This window comes from Phascolarctos cinereus, unplaced genomic scaffold (genome assembly GCF_003287225.1).
Source record: "Phascolarctos cinereus isolate Bilbo 61053 unplaced genomic scaffold, phaCin_HiC Scaffold_726;HRSCAF=1367, whole genome shotgun sequence".
NCBI lineage: Eukaryota > Metazoa > Chordata > Mammalia > Diprotodontia > Phascolarctidae > Phascolarctos > Phascolarctos cinereus.
Genome location: NW_027556098.1, coordinates 118622887 through 118640007, shown reverse-complemented (window position 1 = coordinate 118640007; position 17121 = coordinate 118622887). Strand labels below are relative to the sequence as shown.

Here is a 17121-nt window from a genome sequence, read left to right as displayed (position 1 = left end):
AGCTAGCAGGGAGCTTAAAGATCATCTATCCAATTTCCTCATTTCATAAGTGAGGATACTCAAGCCCATGCATATAAAGTAATTTCTTGAGGCCAGTGCTGTTTCTTCTGTACCAATACTATTCTATTTTATCAGTATGGCTCTGGGGATAGGCATGGCCTAGCAGTTGGAAAGATATGGATTCAAGTTTTGCCTCAGACGTACTAACTCTGTGACCTTGGCCAAGTTAAAAATAACTCTGGGCTTCCATTTTCTCATCTTTAAATAGTGTCATGAGATTTAAATGAGGTAATATATGTAAAGTGCTTTGCAAACTCAAAGTTCTATGTAAATCTAAGTTATTACCATAATGACCCTTCTGTACTACTCCAACTTGCTCTTATGGCTTGGATCCTATGAGAATGGCTGCTTCCTCCAGATTCAAGGAGCAACTTTGTGGGTATCTACTCCTAACACTGTGACTTACAAGCTCCTATCAGTGTGCTTCCTATGAGCGAGCAGCCAGGAAACACAATTAGCTCTTAGCAAAGGTATTTACCAAGAAAGCTTAGTAAAAACAGTAGGTAAAAATCATTCCTCCTATAAACCTAGGGTATACCCTCCCACAAATACACACAGTATACATGGGAAGAGTGGGCTCAAATTTAAAGTACAATGACAGTGAGGCATATGTTTGGGATATAAGTGTAGCAAAGGCAACTCACAACTCCTGATACTGCAAGGTCTCCTTTTTCTAAGCAGTACTCATCCCTGCTGAGCATGGAATCTGGGCTGGTCAAGTTTTTCTGCTGAACTCCCTGGACTTATTCTTTGATGGTCAGCTACTGTCAATCACCGCTAGTTTCAGGTTCAGTGGAAATGCCAGGTTGGAGTATTACTGTGCTCTTGCAGAAGGCAAGGGCTCTTTCCAATTCAGCTCCTTTAGGGTCTCAGATCTGAAGCTTGCAACCTCCCAGGAAGGAAGTAGGAGAGCAGGGTCATCCAGTTATTAGCCTTTCCATTAGATAACTATTCCTTTTTGGGGCCTATTCCCCTCGGTGGGAGGCTTTGCCATAACTTGGGTTGACCATCTTGTACATTTCCCAAGTCTTCACCTTCGCTGGCTAAGTCATAACCAACGGCATTTGCCCAATAACCACAAAGGAAAGATGGGGTTTAAGGTACCTCATTAAAAAAAAAAGCAACAGGTCTCCTATTAGTCTCTGTTAATGAGTGGGTAAGGAAAGGATTTAGAGGTAATCTATGCCCTAGTGGCAAGTTGATTGTCTCTGTTGGTAGCTCAGCTGTTTTCCTAGTCTTTGCATATACAACAGCTACTCAAAGCCTCATATCCTTTGTGAGGTTCAAATGAGCCCACTCAAAGTTTTATACTCTTTTCAAGACACATCATGATAGGCTCATATCTCCATACAGGCTGTGATGTTATCACTCAGCACTGTTGAGCAAATGGGTGGAAAGGGCAAAGACTTGACGATGTGATCCACTCACATCTGAAAAAGAGACTTACTTTCCATAAGATGCAAATACAGTCTGAGCAGGATGTGCCCTTATATCTCATTATCTCTGTAACTTGCCTCTCATATCTGCAAATTTGTTGTTCTTCAAGGGAAACACATTATTACTCATATAAATTCCATATCTCTTCTACTACACTGTAAGTTATTTAAAGGCAACTTGTAAATAAACTGGGAATACGCAATGCAAATTTGAATAATGCAACTAATTCATGAGGGGTTAATTGGGACCTAGTAGTCTATCATAGAATTATTCTAAAGAAAGTATTTTGTAAGCTACAAAGAACTATTCTTAGTTATAGTAGTAGTAGAAGCAGGAGTAGTAGGAGGAGGAGGAGGAGGAGGTGGATGAGGAGTAACAGCAGCAGTGAATCTGCCTGTACCTAACATGATGCTCTGAACATTTGTTGTTCTTCAGTTGTGTTTGACTCTTCATGACTCCTTTTGGGGTTTTTCTTGGTAAAGGTACTGGAGTGGTTTGCCATTTCCTTCTCCAGCTCAAATGGAGGCAAACAGGAATAGGTGACTTGTCCAGGCTCACACAACTAATACGTGTCTAAGGCTGGATCTGAACTCAGGTTTTCCTGGCCTGATGTTCTATCCACTGTGTGATTAATAGATGTTTGATGAATGACTAGGAGAGCACAAGAAACTAGATACTTCCTTCTTAAATTAGAGGGGGGAGTGGTCACATTGGGTTGGGGGTGCATTTAATTCTCATCAATAAGCACAGATCTGTCTCCATTCCAAGGAATACTCTGGTGGGGTCACCTGGAGCCACTTTGGCTCCAAAGTAGTAAACTGTATTTGAACAACAAAGTTCTCATTGCCCCATTTCTCTCTTGTTGTTTAGTTATTTTTTCAGTCATGTCTGACTTCATTTGGGGATGCCTTGGCAAAGACACTGGAGTGGTTTGCCATTTCCTTCTCCAGTTCATTTTACAGGTAAGGAAACTCAGGTAGATGGGATTAAGTGACTTGCCCAGGGTCACACAGCTAGTAAGTTTCTGAGGCCAGATTTGAACTCAGGAAGATGAGTCTTCCTGACTCCAGGTCCAGTGTTCTGTGTGCTATGCCACATAGCTGCCCCTAAGTCTAACATTGGGGTAGACACTTAATATTTCTAATTCTCAGTGTCTACATTTGAGAATGACTAGATTGGACTAGGTGACCTCTAAGTTTTCTTCTAGAATGGCCCATATTGGGCCTCCTGGATCCCTTCAGCCCAGAGGGACTTGAAGTAAAGAAGGGAGTGGCAGTGTCCTTTTACCTCTCCCCTCTTGAACTCTCACCAGGTAAACAATAGTGAGATCTTAATTCCCAACCCAGAGCTTTTTGCACCATACCTCACTGCTTCTCCAGGAGGCAGGACTACCACTTGTCCACTCAGAGCCTCCCTCTCAGTTTCCATATAGGCTGTGATGATATCACTCAGCCTGGAGTAGCAAACTGGTAGAAAGGGCAGCGACTAGATGACATGTGATTATTTTCTCTATGTTCAAGGAAGACCACTGGAGTAAATAGAAATCAACAAACTTTTAAAAGAAGAACTACAAACTTTTACAACCATAAAAAAACTGCTTCATATCATTGCTTCATATAATGAGAGAAATGTAAAGTTTCACCTCCGGACTGATTAGATAATTAACAGAGATGACAAGGCAAAAATAGTCAATGTTGGGGGTGGGGTGGTGGTGGTGGGGAAATATGCTAAAAGAAGATAAACTATTGTTTTGTGGATGGGGATATGACTTGTTCCAATCATTCTGGAAAACAGTTTGGGAAAAAATGTCCATACCCTTTGACACAGAGTGTGCACTGTTAGGTGAATACACTAAATAAGATCTAAGATAGAAAAAAGGTCCCTTAAATACCAAAATATTAATATCAGGATGTTCTGTGGTATGAAGGAACTATTAGCAAAGTTCATACTCACTGATGGGGAATGAAGAATGGCTACACAAATTGTGATACATACATGTAAGGAATGAATGACAAATATAAAGAATTCAGGGAATATTGGGAAGACATTCAAACTGATTCAGAGTGAAGTTAAGTAGGACCAGGAAAACAATATTCACAAAGACAACAATGTAAATGGAAAGAACAATAGCATGAATGCTGTGTAATTCTAATGGGTCTCATGATCTAATGAACATTCATAGTCAAGCAAAACAATTCCCACAGTGGCCATGACCAAAAATATACGTGTCTTATTCCAGATAACTGATTCAAATTTTTCATTTCTTTTTTTTATTTTTTGTTACAAGGAATGGTTTTCTGGGAGGCAAGAGGGAGGGTTTTATTTAGAAATGAAGGTGATGTAAAAAACAAAAATTATCAAAAATATTTGTGACCAAATAAAGGAAAGAGGATTACTGTTGACAAAAGGGAAATTTTGATCATAAAAAATTTAAAAGTTTTTTATACAGATAAAACCAATGCTATTAAATTAGAAAGGAAACAGGTAACTCATTAAAAAATCTTTGCAGCAAATTTCTCTGGAAAAGATCTTGCATTCAAGAAACTGGATATTCTGTAGTGAATAGAACTATAAGGAACTGATTCAAATTTATAAGAATAAAAGCTCTTTCCCAATAGATAGATGATCAAAGAATATTAACAAGTAGTTTTCAAAAGAAGAAATCAGAGCTATCAATAAGCAAGAAAAAATGCTCCAAGTAACTAAAAATTAGAGAAATAAAAATTAAAGCAACTTTGAGTTTCCTCATGATACCCATCAGATTTGCAAAGATAATAACAACAAAAAAAGGATAGTAACAAATGTTGGAGGGACTTTACTTTCATGTACCATTGATGGAACTGCGAGTTGGTACAGCCATTCTGGAAAACTATTTGGAACCATGTCCCCAAAGTTAGGCTTATACCCCAAGGAGACCAAAAAGGAGACCCACATGTATCAAGAATATTTGTAGCAGCTCTTTTTTATAGTGACAAAGAACCAGAGAGCTGGAAACTAAAGAGATACCCATCCAATGGGGAATAGCTAAACAAGTTCTCATATATGAATATAATGGAATATTATATCATAAGAAATGATGAAGTAGACAAGTTCAGAGGAAACTGGAAAGACCTCTATGGTCTCATGCAAAGCAAAGAGAGCAGAACTGAGAGAATAAATTTGTACAGTGATAACATAAAGAAAAGCAACTTTGTGATCAATTCAATGACATATCACTGATTCCAGAGGTTAGAAGATAAAGCACAATCTTCCCCCTCACCCCACTAGAAGGGTGATGGGCTTAGGACATGCACACACACACACACATACACATGTATATGTATGATGATACAGACTTACAATTATTTATACACTAATTTCACTATTTCAATGATCTGTAATCATAGATTAGGTTATTTCTTCAATAATAGAGATTACAACCTCTAAACACCTTATCATCCTATATGATTCTTACCCATTTTCTCCTGTAAATCTTCCACAGGAGAGTCAGTAAATGTGCCGGGGCCCTTCTCCTAGGTCTTTTCCCATGGTTCAATGCAGTGCACAGGTTGTTCATCTATTATCCCTTGATCTCACTCCATGACTAATCAAGACTGGCTCACTTTTTTTTTTTTGGCATGCAGCTCGCTTTTTGACAATATATTTTGGGACACTGGTAATAATAAGCTGAACCCTATTTACATCCTTTTGTGTTACCTACAATTTTGATTTCTTGCACATTGTGATATTCAATGATTCACAGCTATAGAGCAACATTGGAAGAATATTGATGTTAAAAAGATTTTAAAAGGATTTTGTTTCAGGCATCTATAAACTGGAGGAACTGGATTAGTTGATCCCTTAGATTCCTTATAGATCTAAACCTACAATACTATGCTTCTATGAAATTTGGGGTCACTGACTGATCCAACTACTCTGGAGAGAAATTTGGAACTATGCCCAAAGGGCAATCAAACTGTGCAAATCGTTTCATCCAGCAACACCACTACTAGGTCTACATCCCAAAGAGACTGTAAAAAAGGGGAAAAGACCTATTTGTACAAAAATATTTAGAGAAACTCTCTTTGTTGTGGCCTCTTTAATTAATGAATCCTTTGGAAGCAAAACTTTTAATAATTAAATAAAATCTTCAAATATAGGGAAATACAGGGTTCCCAAAAGTCTAAGTACAGCTTTAAGCTTTAATAGCTTACAAGTCAGTGTACTAAGATTTTTTGGGATTATTTGTATGTTAAGGACTGGGTGAAGAGCAGAAATTCTGGGTTCCTTTGTGGTATACCAAGGTCTTCAGCAGCAGAGAAGGAAGACTTGTAAGGGGGAATATATCATGTACATCAGGGGAGGTACATGGAATCTGTACTTCTTTGCTTCTTGCTCTTAATACTTCTACCTTATTCCTCCACCTTTTCCTACTTTTTCTGACTCCCTTTTTCTCTTTCTATTCCTCCTTTCATTCCTTCTACCCTTTCTGTCTTCTTCCTCCTCCCTCTCATCCTTCTTTTCTTCCTCTCTTTCCCCCTCAATCTCCTTTTCCTCTCCCTTTCTGTTCTATTTCTCCCTCTTATCCTTATGACTTTCAAATCCTTCATGGCTTCTTCCTCTTCCTTGTCTCTTATTATTGAGGCCTGATCAGCTCACATAACATGTTCCAGTGGGCTCACAGAGGTGGAAGCATCCCTAGCTACAGTTGGGAGGGTTGTACTGCTATATAGTTCATCTCATCTCGGCTCTAGGTCAGCATCGGAGGTGAAAGAGCTGTCCACCAAGTAAGTGCTGACAGACCTCGCTGAGGTTATAAAAATTATGGTTCACAGGTGCAGGAGGTGGGAGAGGAGACACCTGGCTATGGTCACAAGAGTCAACATCAGATATATCTGTCATCAGCAGCAACTTTTGACCCCCTCCCCAATTAACCTTGCTAATTATCCCCCTGCAAAAGGTGTAAGGAAACAGTAGGGAGTAAATACTGAGGGCTTGAAGTCACACACATACACCCCCCCCCCACATATCCTTGGGTCTGAGGAAAATACATGTGCTATATAAAAATAAATATTACTTCATCACAACTACTTTGTTATGAAAAAAGTTCTTTGCAAACTGCAAAACACCACATAAACATTACTATTCCTATGCAGATATCTATAGCTGTATTGTGATATCTTATTCAATAAAGAGTAGTGTTAAAAGAAATACTAAAATTCATGTTGTCATAGCTCATGTTTTCTAGAACATTTGATGTTACCATAGTCAGCATTAAATCATATATTGGCACTGTAACACCCTTTTCCTGCCAAGTCATTCCTAGGTCTCTTATATTCTTTCTACCTCTGGAAACAGCATGCCACTGGAATGCCCTTCAATATGTTATCATACAGTGTAGGGGAATTATACTTAAAAGTTTGTTCCTATGGTAATACCATAGTTGGCATTATCTGTGATTTAGCTGTTTGAAGTAAATGATTTTTCCTGACATTTAACCAGCTTAGCCCCTAAACCATATTAATTTTTTGAAGGAAATCTTTGTCAAATACACACCAAATATTTCCTTGACCTCTTAGTGCATCTGGAACACAATTCAACTTTTTCTTGTTGTCTCAGGATCGTCATTAGTTGTCACATGTTGTAAACATAGTTAAAAGTACAAATGTAGATGGTATAGAGGAGGAATTCTTAATCTTTTTTGTGTGATGGGTCCCTCTGATAGTCTGGTCAAGCTGGTAGAACTTCTCTCAGATTGCTTTTTAACATATAAAACAAAATACATATGATTACAAAGGAAATAAATTATATTGAAATATAGTTACTGAAATTAAAAAAAAAGTTCATGGAGTCCAGATTAACAACCTGTAATATAAGACATGAAGCTGAATGACTACTGATACAAGAAGTATTTTCTTTTCTAGTAATGTTGCCTGTGTCTTTGGGTAGTGGTAGGGCATAGTGGATAGAGCACTGATCTTGGAGCCAGAAAGACTAGGGTTCAAATCCTACATCAGGTACTTACTAGCTATGATCCTGGGCAAATCACTTAACTTTTCTGAATTTCAATTTCCCCATCTGTGGACTAGGGATCAAAATAGCACCTAGTTTATAGGATTGTTGAGAGAATCAAATGAGATAATGGAGTGAAAGTGTTGTATACACCTTAATGTGCTTAAAATGCTATTATTTGACTTGTCAGAATTAAAAACATTATCTACTGTATCATCAGAACTAATATAGTAGTCTACAGATCAGCTTTTATCTATCCTTTGTTATCATTTGTATTGTTTCTTTATGGAATATGAAGGAAGAATTTCGCTCATCACTTCAAGGATTTGTGCAAGGTTTATGGTAAGTCTTGCTTATATTCATCATTGGGAGACAATGATACCACTATAAATGTGCTAGACAACCATTTTTTTTCAAATTTCCTTAACGTTTGACTTTTAAAAGAATTTCAGGCACAAACATTAAAAATTCTATCTTAACATAATGGATTAAAATTCTTGTATGTCTTATATATTCATGTCTGTATAGTCAATCAATTTTCTTGTGAAATTTCTTCTGTAATAATGTTATGTTTTTGGACTCTTTTCTTTCTGCGGTCCAACAAATCAAATTTAATCTTATTTGCACAATACTTCTTGCATATGTCTCTTTACTATTCCTGTTTCCACTACTCATGCCCTTATTATCTCTCACATGGACTACTGACTTTTTGTAAATCTCATGGGCTCAAGTCTTTCTACCATTTAATCTAATACATGACTGCAATATTAATCTTCGTAATGCACATCTCTGATCATATCACTCCACTGCTTAAAAATTTTAAATGGCTTCCCATTGCCAAATATAGTTCAAATTCCTTAGCCTTCCACAGTCTGGCACTTCCTTATGCTCCTTCACCTAATCCCATGTTACCCTCATGATTTCTGCTTCCTACCCCAACTTTTTGTCCCATGAACATGTCCCACATTCTCTTAGCTCCATGGTTTGCTGTTCCTTGTGCCTGGAATACCCTTCACCTCATCTTAACCTGGTAATATCCATTCTTAAAACCCAAGCCTTCCTCAATGTCTCCAGTCAGAAGTGATCCTTTCTTCTTTCAACATCCTAGGACTTTGTATACCTCTTACGAATTTATCATCCTAGTCTAATTTGTATCATATTTACCTATGCACATCTAATAAGATTGTCATAGAGTCAAAGAATGGTAGAGTTAGAGGAGACTTGAAAAGTCATCAAGTATAAAACCTGCCAAAATCATGAATCACTTCTTTAACATCCTTGATGAATGAGTGGCTAGCTTTCATTTGAAGAATTGCACTTTAATGTGATCGGTACCCTTCTTCCTCTATTGCACTCTCATTCCAGTTAGAGAAAACCGTTTGGGAGCTTCCTTTTATGTTGAGCTGAAATGTGCCTTCCTATAACTTCTACCTACTGGATTTAATTCTGCCTTCTGGAGTCAAGTATAAAGAGTCTAAACCTTTTTCCACATAAAAAACATCCAAAAACTTGAAGACAGTTAGTTTTTGCTTCCAAAGCCTTCTCTTCTCTAAGACTAAACATTTCTAGGCTCCAGGAGGGCAGGGACTATGCTTTACTCATGTTTGTATCTCCTCCCACCATCTCCAGCACATTCAGTAGTACAGGCATTCTTAAGAAATGTTTGTTCAATAAATATTTTAAATAACAGCTTAGTCCATAGGCAAATTCAATAAACATTGGCAGGTATAAAGGTAGTTAAAAAAACAAACAAACCCAACCCCTGACACTAAACCTGTATTGTTAGAGAGAGCCTAGCAGCTAGTAGGTATCTTCAAATAAGCTATAATGCTGGTCATTCCCTGCAAGTAGAAAAAGATGATATAACTAGTTAAGTGAAAGAAAAAAATAAAGTCCTCCCCTCTTTGTTCATTAAGAATATGCATTTTAAAATCAATAGGCAAATATGTGACATCTTTAAAAGCTCTAGGGTGATGACATTTTCCAGTTATTAATGGTTTTATTTTTTGGGAATCTGCAGCATCACTACATGAAAAAATAGTCATTCTGTCCTTATTCTGCTCTACTCAACAGCACCTGCTATGAAGTTGGCAAGCATTAATAAAACAGACCAGTTTCATCAGACTGTCAAATTGTTGAGGGGATAGACTGAATCCAGGAAGAACAACTCTGATAAAAAGTCACAAAACTTTTTTGTAGCTTCATGGTTAGCTGATTTAAAACAACAAATAACCAAACAAGGACCAAAAAAAGATATAGTTAGCTTTCCAGCACCATGCCCTGCTTTGAAATGCAAAATGTCAGGAAGGACACATAGCTAAATCAAATGCACTGGCTCCCAAAACTCTTTTTGTCTTTTCAGTTAGTAGTGGGCCACAGAGAGAACTACTTTTTGATATTCCTGATGAGAATTCCTTATGTAAAATTCTATATCTGCATGAATTGCATTGAAGCTTTAGTTGAACTAGTGAAGGATTCAACCAGGTTGTCCTCATAGATGAATCAATATTGTACTGATCCATCAAACTTTCCTATGCACCTTTTCTGAATATGCAAAGACTTTTGAGGTTAGTGTAAGCTTTTTAAGCTTCTGTTCTTTGTTTTTCTGTAGAGAACCATTTAGAATCCATGGAAGGATTCCATGACATACCTGTTTTCCATTGCTTATATAGTACCCTACTGTGTTAGTTTAGTGTGGCAGAATAAGTGCAATGAATACCCTGCCATACTATATTGAATGTGTGTGTGTATACAGATAGACACAGACACAGATACAGATGGCAGCTAGCTGGTACAGTGGATAGAGTGCTAGGCCTGGAGTCGGGAAGACTCCTTTTTCTGAATTCAAGTCTTGATTTAGATACTTACTACGTGACCCTAGAAAATTTACTTAAACCTGTTTACCTTAGTTTCTCATTTGTAAAATGAGCCGGAGAAGGAAATGGCAAACCACTCTAATATCTTTGCCAAGAAAACCTCAAATAAGGTCACAAAGAGTGGGACACAAACATGGTAATATACAGTCAGAATAACAAAACTGATCATACTTATTGACCCAGTAGTAATTCTACTTCATCAAAGAGAACCTATATACATAAAAATATCCATAGCTACGCAAAGATACTCTATTTATAATATCAAAAATTTGAAAACAACTTGTATGTTCAATAATTGGAGAATGGCTTATTTATGATTCGTCAATGTAAAGAAATTGCCAAACAATAGCGGATAAAAGCAGAAGAATTAGAGTCTGAGAAATATTACGCATTTGATCAGGTAAGTCACCTAACTTAAAGCACTCAGGCAACTCTCTTAGACTCATAACTTACAGATGAATGGTTGTTGATTTGCATTGGCAGAAAGTTTTTTTTTTAACACAAGGAGTTCCTTAAATCAATGAAACATTGGTCCTGACCCTCTTCCTTCCCTTTCCTCCAAATGTAACAGAAAATTATTGTGCTACAAAAAACAAGCAAATAGCATGTAAAGAAATATGGAAAGATGTATTAGAAATGATGCTGAGACCAGCAAAGCCAGAACTGTATATATACTGACAACTATTTACATTCTTAAAAGAAAAAAAAACAAAGCAAGGGATAGCAGAACTTCAGACAAACTTGGAGAGCAGAAAACAAAAAAAAATTTTTGCTTGTTAATTCTTGTCTACATTGTTAAAAGCTAAGGATTTCAATGTATGGTTTTATTCTTTACTTTGTATGTTTGTTTTTGCTGATGGTTATTAAGTGTGTAATAAATATTTTTTAGAAAAGGAAAACAATGGAGAGTGTTTTATATGTTATCTAATATTCTTAGATATCTATTCCTGTATTAAACCTAATCAGTAGGCCTAAACTGCTTTATACAGTATCATCATTCAGTTGGTAACAACTCCCCAAAGAAAGGTGGGACGAACTTAATGTTGCAAACACTAACCTGATTTAACATTAGGAACAAGTAGCAAAATGCCTATGCTTCATAATCAAACAAAACACTATACAAATAAATGTTGGAGCTGAAGGAAAAGATTTGGTAGGTACGTTGGAAGAAGCAATGGATTTGGAGTCAAGCAACCTGGGATCCAATCCCAGCTGTCACTGTGTGACCCTGGGCAGGTCACTTTTACCTCTATGGAACTCACATGCAAAACAGGCCCCTTCCAATTCTAAATTTTTTTTATCCTAGAACTTTAATTCGCACATTGGCACATGCTCTGTGTAACTGCCTTTTTACAATACCCAGCACAGATAGGCATTAAATCAAAGATTCTGATGATCATGAATTAATTTTAACATGACTTCATCCTCTGGAGGGTGCTGATGTCCCTAAAACAAACTCCAACTAAAGAGGCAGAATTCAGTGCAACAAATATTTATTTTAGGTGCCTCTCTAAGCAAATCTGGCCCTGTCTACTGTCACTATTAATGTCTTTATGGCTTACATTGTTGACCGATCCAGACCCCCTTCTCCTTAAAGACACAGCCTACCACCTTGCAGTGGCAAAATACCCTTCCCTCAGAGTACACAATTGGGTGCAGCATCCAGGTTCTTGCTCCCTCCTGTCACTCACTATCACCTGCCTAAGATGCAGTCAACCCGGGGCCTTGTAGTGACAAGGGCAAAGGGCTGCCTCCGCTGGCACAGGTGGCGTGGGGGGGGCATAAGAGAAATGCGGCAAGACTGCTTGCCACCCTCGCTTAGCTGCACCTATCACACTGCTCCTGGCCTGGGAGCCCCAAGTCTAGAATCCGTGGCTCCCTCCCGTCTCGAGATCCCTTGCTCCAGCTCCAACCAAGGATTCCTCTGACAATGTCCCTCTCCTAGTGGCCGTTAGCTCGGCCCAAGAACTGGCTCTCCGGCCGGGGCAGGCGCAGGAACCGTGTGGGATTCTCTGGCTCGCGGTCGGCACTAAGGGAGCGCGCGCCCCCGCGCGCCTGCGTACTCGTGCTCGTTCCCGGGCATCCCTTCCCCGAACTCAGCTGGGGGGAAGGTTCACTGCTAGAGCAGGGCGGGCGGAGGGAAGACGTGGAGTGCTTCCCGTGCGGGGTTTCCCACAATGCACCTTCGGCGGCGGCGGCGCTCTAGCCGGGGCATGTCTGCATCTCGACTGCTCTGGGAGGAGGAAGAGAAGGAGGAAGAGGAGGAGGAGGAGGAGGGGGAGGAAGAGGAGAAAGGCGCAGGGGTGGGAGCTATTGCTGAAGCTGCCACCACCAAAGTTTCTCCCCCCTCCCCCCCTTCCCCTCCTCTCACGGCCCATAGAATGGCCGGAACCGCTGCCGCCCCCGGTTGGTGACCGCGCTGTTCGCCGCCCGCGGTAAAGAGCACGGCCTGGCAGGCCGGGCCTGGGCTCCAGGCGGGAGGGGGAGAGCGCGCGGCTGCGGAGGGGGGGGGCGCGGAGGAGCGCGCGGCTGCGGAGGGGGGTGGCGGAGAGCGCGCGGCTGCGGGGGCGAGGGGGGCAGGGGAGCGCGCGGCGTTAACGGCTGCGGGGGAGGGGCGCAGATGCGGGGAGCGTCTGAGGGGGAGGGATGGATGTAGTGGTGGTGGGGAAAAGGGGAGAGGAAATCCAAGAGGGGGAAGCCCGTGAGGGAAGGCTCGAGGCACGGAGGGAGGGAGAAAGGGCATTCTGGAGAGGGAGTGAGGACCGGGGTGCATGAGGGCCGAGGGGGTAATGAAAGGGGTGTCAGGAGGGGAGGGACTATCTGAGGTGGGAGGAGGGTGTCAGGAGCAGGGGGACTGACTACCTGTGGTGTGAAGGGAATGTTGGGAGGGGAGGGACTGTGAGGTATGGAGGGGGTGTCAGGACGAGTAATACTTTGAGGTGGGAAGGAGTTGTCAGCCGAAAGGGGACTACCTGAGGTGTGAAGGGAATTTTAGGAGGGTAGAAACTATCTGGAGCGTGAAAGGGGGTGGCATCTGGAGGGGAGGAAATACCTGAGGTGTAAAAGGGGTGTCAGGAGAGGGGAGGGACTGCCTGAGGTGGGAAGCAGGTATGTGGAGGGAAAGGAATTTGTATATGAGGTGTGAAGGGGCTGTCAGAAGGGATAGAATATTGAAAGTGTGAAGTTTATGTCCCAGGAGTGGGAGGGAGTGGGGAAGGAATTGAGGTGTGAAGGGAATGTCAAGAGGGGAAGCACTATCTGAGGTGTGAAGAGAATGTCAGGAAGGGGGGTAATGTCTGGGATGTGAAGGGGATGTCAGGAGAGGAGGGAATGTTTAAAAGGGGTATCAGGAGAAAGAGAGAGGGTATGAGGGTTGAAGGGAATGTCAAGAAGGAAGGACATAGCTAAAGTGTGACGGGGATATCAGAGAAGGGGAGAGGGTGCCTGAGATGTGAAGGAATTAGAAGAGAAAAGAGGAGGGGAGTAGTTGAGGTGTGAACAATGTCAGAGGATGGGAGAGAGTGACAAAGGTGCATGTGTAACTATAGAAGATGTGTTTGAATGAGGAGGATGTGGAGGAGAGGAATCCTAGAGTATTTAGCATTATTTTACACGTAGTAGGCATCACTGTGTGTAAAATAGTATCGAGTGAGTAAGTGGCTTTAGGAAGATGGGAAGGACCGAGTTTGGAGAGAACAGTGTATTTGAGGACATAACAGTGGGAGTGGTAGGAGTATCAGTAGCTGTGAGGGATGGATAAAGAGTTGCCCTGTGGTAGAAGGAATGAAGGGGTATCTGGAGGAGCCATTGGAATTCAGGTGATGTTCCTTGTGGGAAGATGTATGGAAAGGCAGAAAGGATTGAGGGAGAGAAAGGAATGGCTATAAGGAATGTCTAGTAATAATATATGTCCAAAGCAAGAGGATATATTAAATGCTGGAGATAAAGAGGTAGAATAGAAAAAGGTAACTGAATAAGAGTGAAGGACTGAAGAATACCTGCTTCACTACTAACCCTGATTTGATATCAGCTCTGATAGGACTCCTCTCTTGTTTTGTCATTCTCTTCATTTTATAAGCTGGATCTAGCTTGTGTTTTGTACTCACTGTGGGGATGAATCTTGGAGCTTTAATTTGGTCCAGGATAACTTAAGGCAGTTCTGTTGAGGCCTAGATCAAACTTGAACTTTTATGATAGTCCTGGAATAAAGGCAACAGCTGTGATTTTGAAATTCTAGCAAATTTAAAGTAACATGTCAATAATCTAATGAAAACTATTCTGGAGAAATGCCAGAATAGAAATCACTTTATTGGTTGTGTTTGTCAACTATATCGCCAGTTTGGTGCAAGAGAGCTGGTGTTATATTATCAGATCTGGTCTAGAGGGTTTTATTACTAGAGTGGCAGTAGACAAAAGGGAAGAGTCCAGTGCAATGTGCAATAAATAAATAAAGAAATAAATAAATTTATTTTTGCTAGGCAATGGGGTTAAGTGACTTGCCCAGGGTCACACAGCTAGTAAGTTTCAGGTGTCTGAGCCGAATTTGAACTCAGATCCTCCTGACTCCAGGGCTGGTGCTGTATCCACTTTGACACCTAGCTGCCCCAATAAATATATTTAAGTCTCAGATTCTGTTTTGGAGGACCCTGAGTTGGATGGGTTGGTTGGGCAAGGCTTGCTTCATAAAATTTTAGAAGTGGAAGACTATTTTAAGAGATCATCTAGTCCAACTTCCTGTTTTTGCCAGAGAGGAAACTGAAGTCTCAGGTATGTTCTTATGATGTTGTGAGGGAATGCTTGAGATATGATGAGGGTGTCAAAGGAAGAGAGAAGATATCTAACATAAGGGGATGTCAGGAATAGTTTTCTTTCTCAGAGATTTCCTCTGAAATCTTTTATTTTAGTAGATGTCCTGTGAAGAAAGATGTACTAGCCCAAGCCCAGAAAGTGTGCCCCTGGATTTGAGTTGATTCAGAAGTCTCTCCTAGTCTCTTGGGTGTCTAAAGGAGTTCAGGACCTGCTCTTTGTTATTCAGTAGTCCATCCAGAGGAGCCCTAACTGTCTGAGTGTCTTGGATCCTACCAGGAAAGAATATTAGAATCTTTCCATAACAGAAACAAAACTGATTTTTGCTGAGCTAGATCACTTAAAGTCATTCTGGGATAGATCTCCAAGGAGGAATCCTATTCTATAGCCATATATACCCTGAGACCTATCTTAGATCTTACAAATTCAGCCTGTTGGATTAGAAAGGTGAGATAAACCTCTTTATTCCACACTTTGCTTCACTGCTTTCATAGGGGATAAAATGATTCATAGGTGGGGTGTCTTGGGAAGGTTATGAACAGTGAGGAAACGGAGAATGAAAAATAACAAGTTTGAGGTGGGCAGATGAAGGTTATCTCTGAAAGTGCCAGATTTCTTTGAAGGGGAAGAATCATTAGAAGTGGAATCCAGGAGATATATACATAGGGGCAATTGGAAAAGTGGGAGTGGTAAGGAAAATGGAATGGGTTATGGGAATGACAACTTGAGAGGAACAGCAAAAGGAAAAGTTGTTGGATGGGCCTTTGAGGGAATAAGAAATGGAGTATTAAGTACCGGTGTTTTTTATCTAGAAAGAACTGCTCTATGAAATAGTGAGCTTCAAACCCAGGAGAGGTGCTATGATCACTTGTTAAAGATGCCTTGGGGTTAGACTGTCTTGTCTCTAAGATTTCTTTCAATTCCAAAATTATGTGAGCCAATGAGTTTTGTGGAAGTCAAAGGAAAAAAAATCTTCAAATTGTAGCATAAAGGATTCAAGTTTCAGATTAATAAAGTTGCTGGATAGTGAGTTTTAAAATTTGGAAGTAGTTACTAGGTTTATTGTGTGATGTTCTTGAGGATTTCTCTCATTATTTGTGTGTATGGGTTGGGGGGAGGCAGCTGGAACAGCAACTCCTAAATATCCTTTTCAGTCCATGATTCAGTCCATCTTCTGTTCTAAAAGGGGGGTACTGCAGAATGGAAGTGGTAGCCAGTTTGTGGAAGGAGGATAAGGTTATATAAAGGGTGAATGACAATGCTTAATGGATCTGAGGGCATTTGGGTGTAAGTACTTGGAGGACTTTAATTATAGTCAGAGACAGTTGAAGCTTGTGAGAAAAAAAAGCCTATTTTATAGCTGAAATTCAGGCTCAGGTTAAGTGACTTGTCCATAGTCACAGAGAGATCCTAGTATCATTTTTTCCACTATACCATGCTGCCACAATAAGATAGTTGAGGGGATATATGATCACTTTAAAGGAAGTTTATTGAGATATCAGAATGAATTGTTTAAAATGTTGATTATGGAGGATGTCTACATGAATATGTGAGAGGCAATATGGGCAGTACTAATAACATTTATATAGTGCTTTAACTTTCACAAAGTATTTTGTCTTCTTCATGTGAACCTTATGAAATAGGGAGTATAAATGTTAATTCCCCTTTTATAATTGAGGAGACAGGTTCAGGTTAAATGACTTGCCCTGATCATAAAACTAGAAAGGGTTGGAACTGCAATTCTGTTCTGATTCTGAGTCCAGTGATCCTTCCATTAAACAATGCTTGCCAGAACCAGGATAATAGATGTTGATAGGTTCATCTTAAGATTTCTCTTCTTAACAAACATTGCCTGACTAAAGTCAACTCTTCATGATCTTTCCCTAATTTTAATTACCTTAACACTAGTAATGTAAACATAACACAGTAATGCAGCTGCTTATATATTTCC

General features: G+C 40.1%; 1 protein-coding gene across 2 annotated transcripts in view; it reads left to right on the top strand.

The window, feature by feature from the left end:
* Positions 1-12598: 12598 nt before the first annotated feature.
* ZNF148 (zinc finger protein 148) overlaps positions 12599-17121 on the top strand; it is a 134048-nt gene continuing 129525 nt past the window's right edge. For both annotated transcript variants that reach the window (XM_020986006.2, XM_020986005.2), the window contains exon 1: positions 12599-12799. The gene's annotated coding sequence lies outside the window, so the exon portion shown is untranslated. The remainder of the gene's footprint in view (positions 12800-17121) is intronic.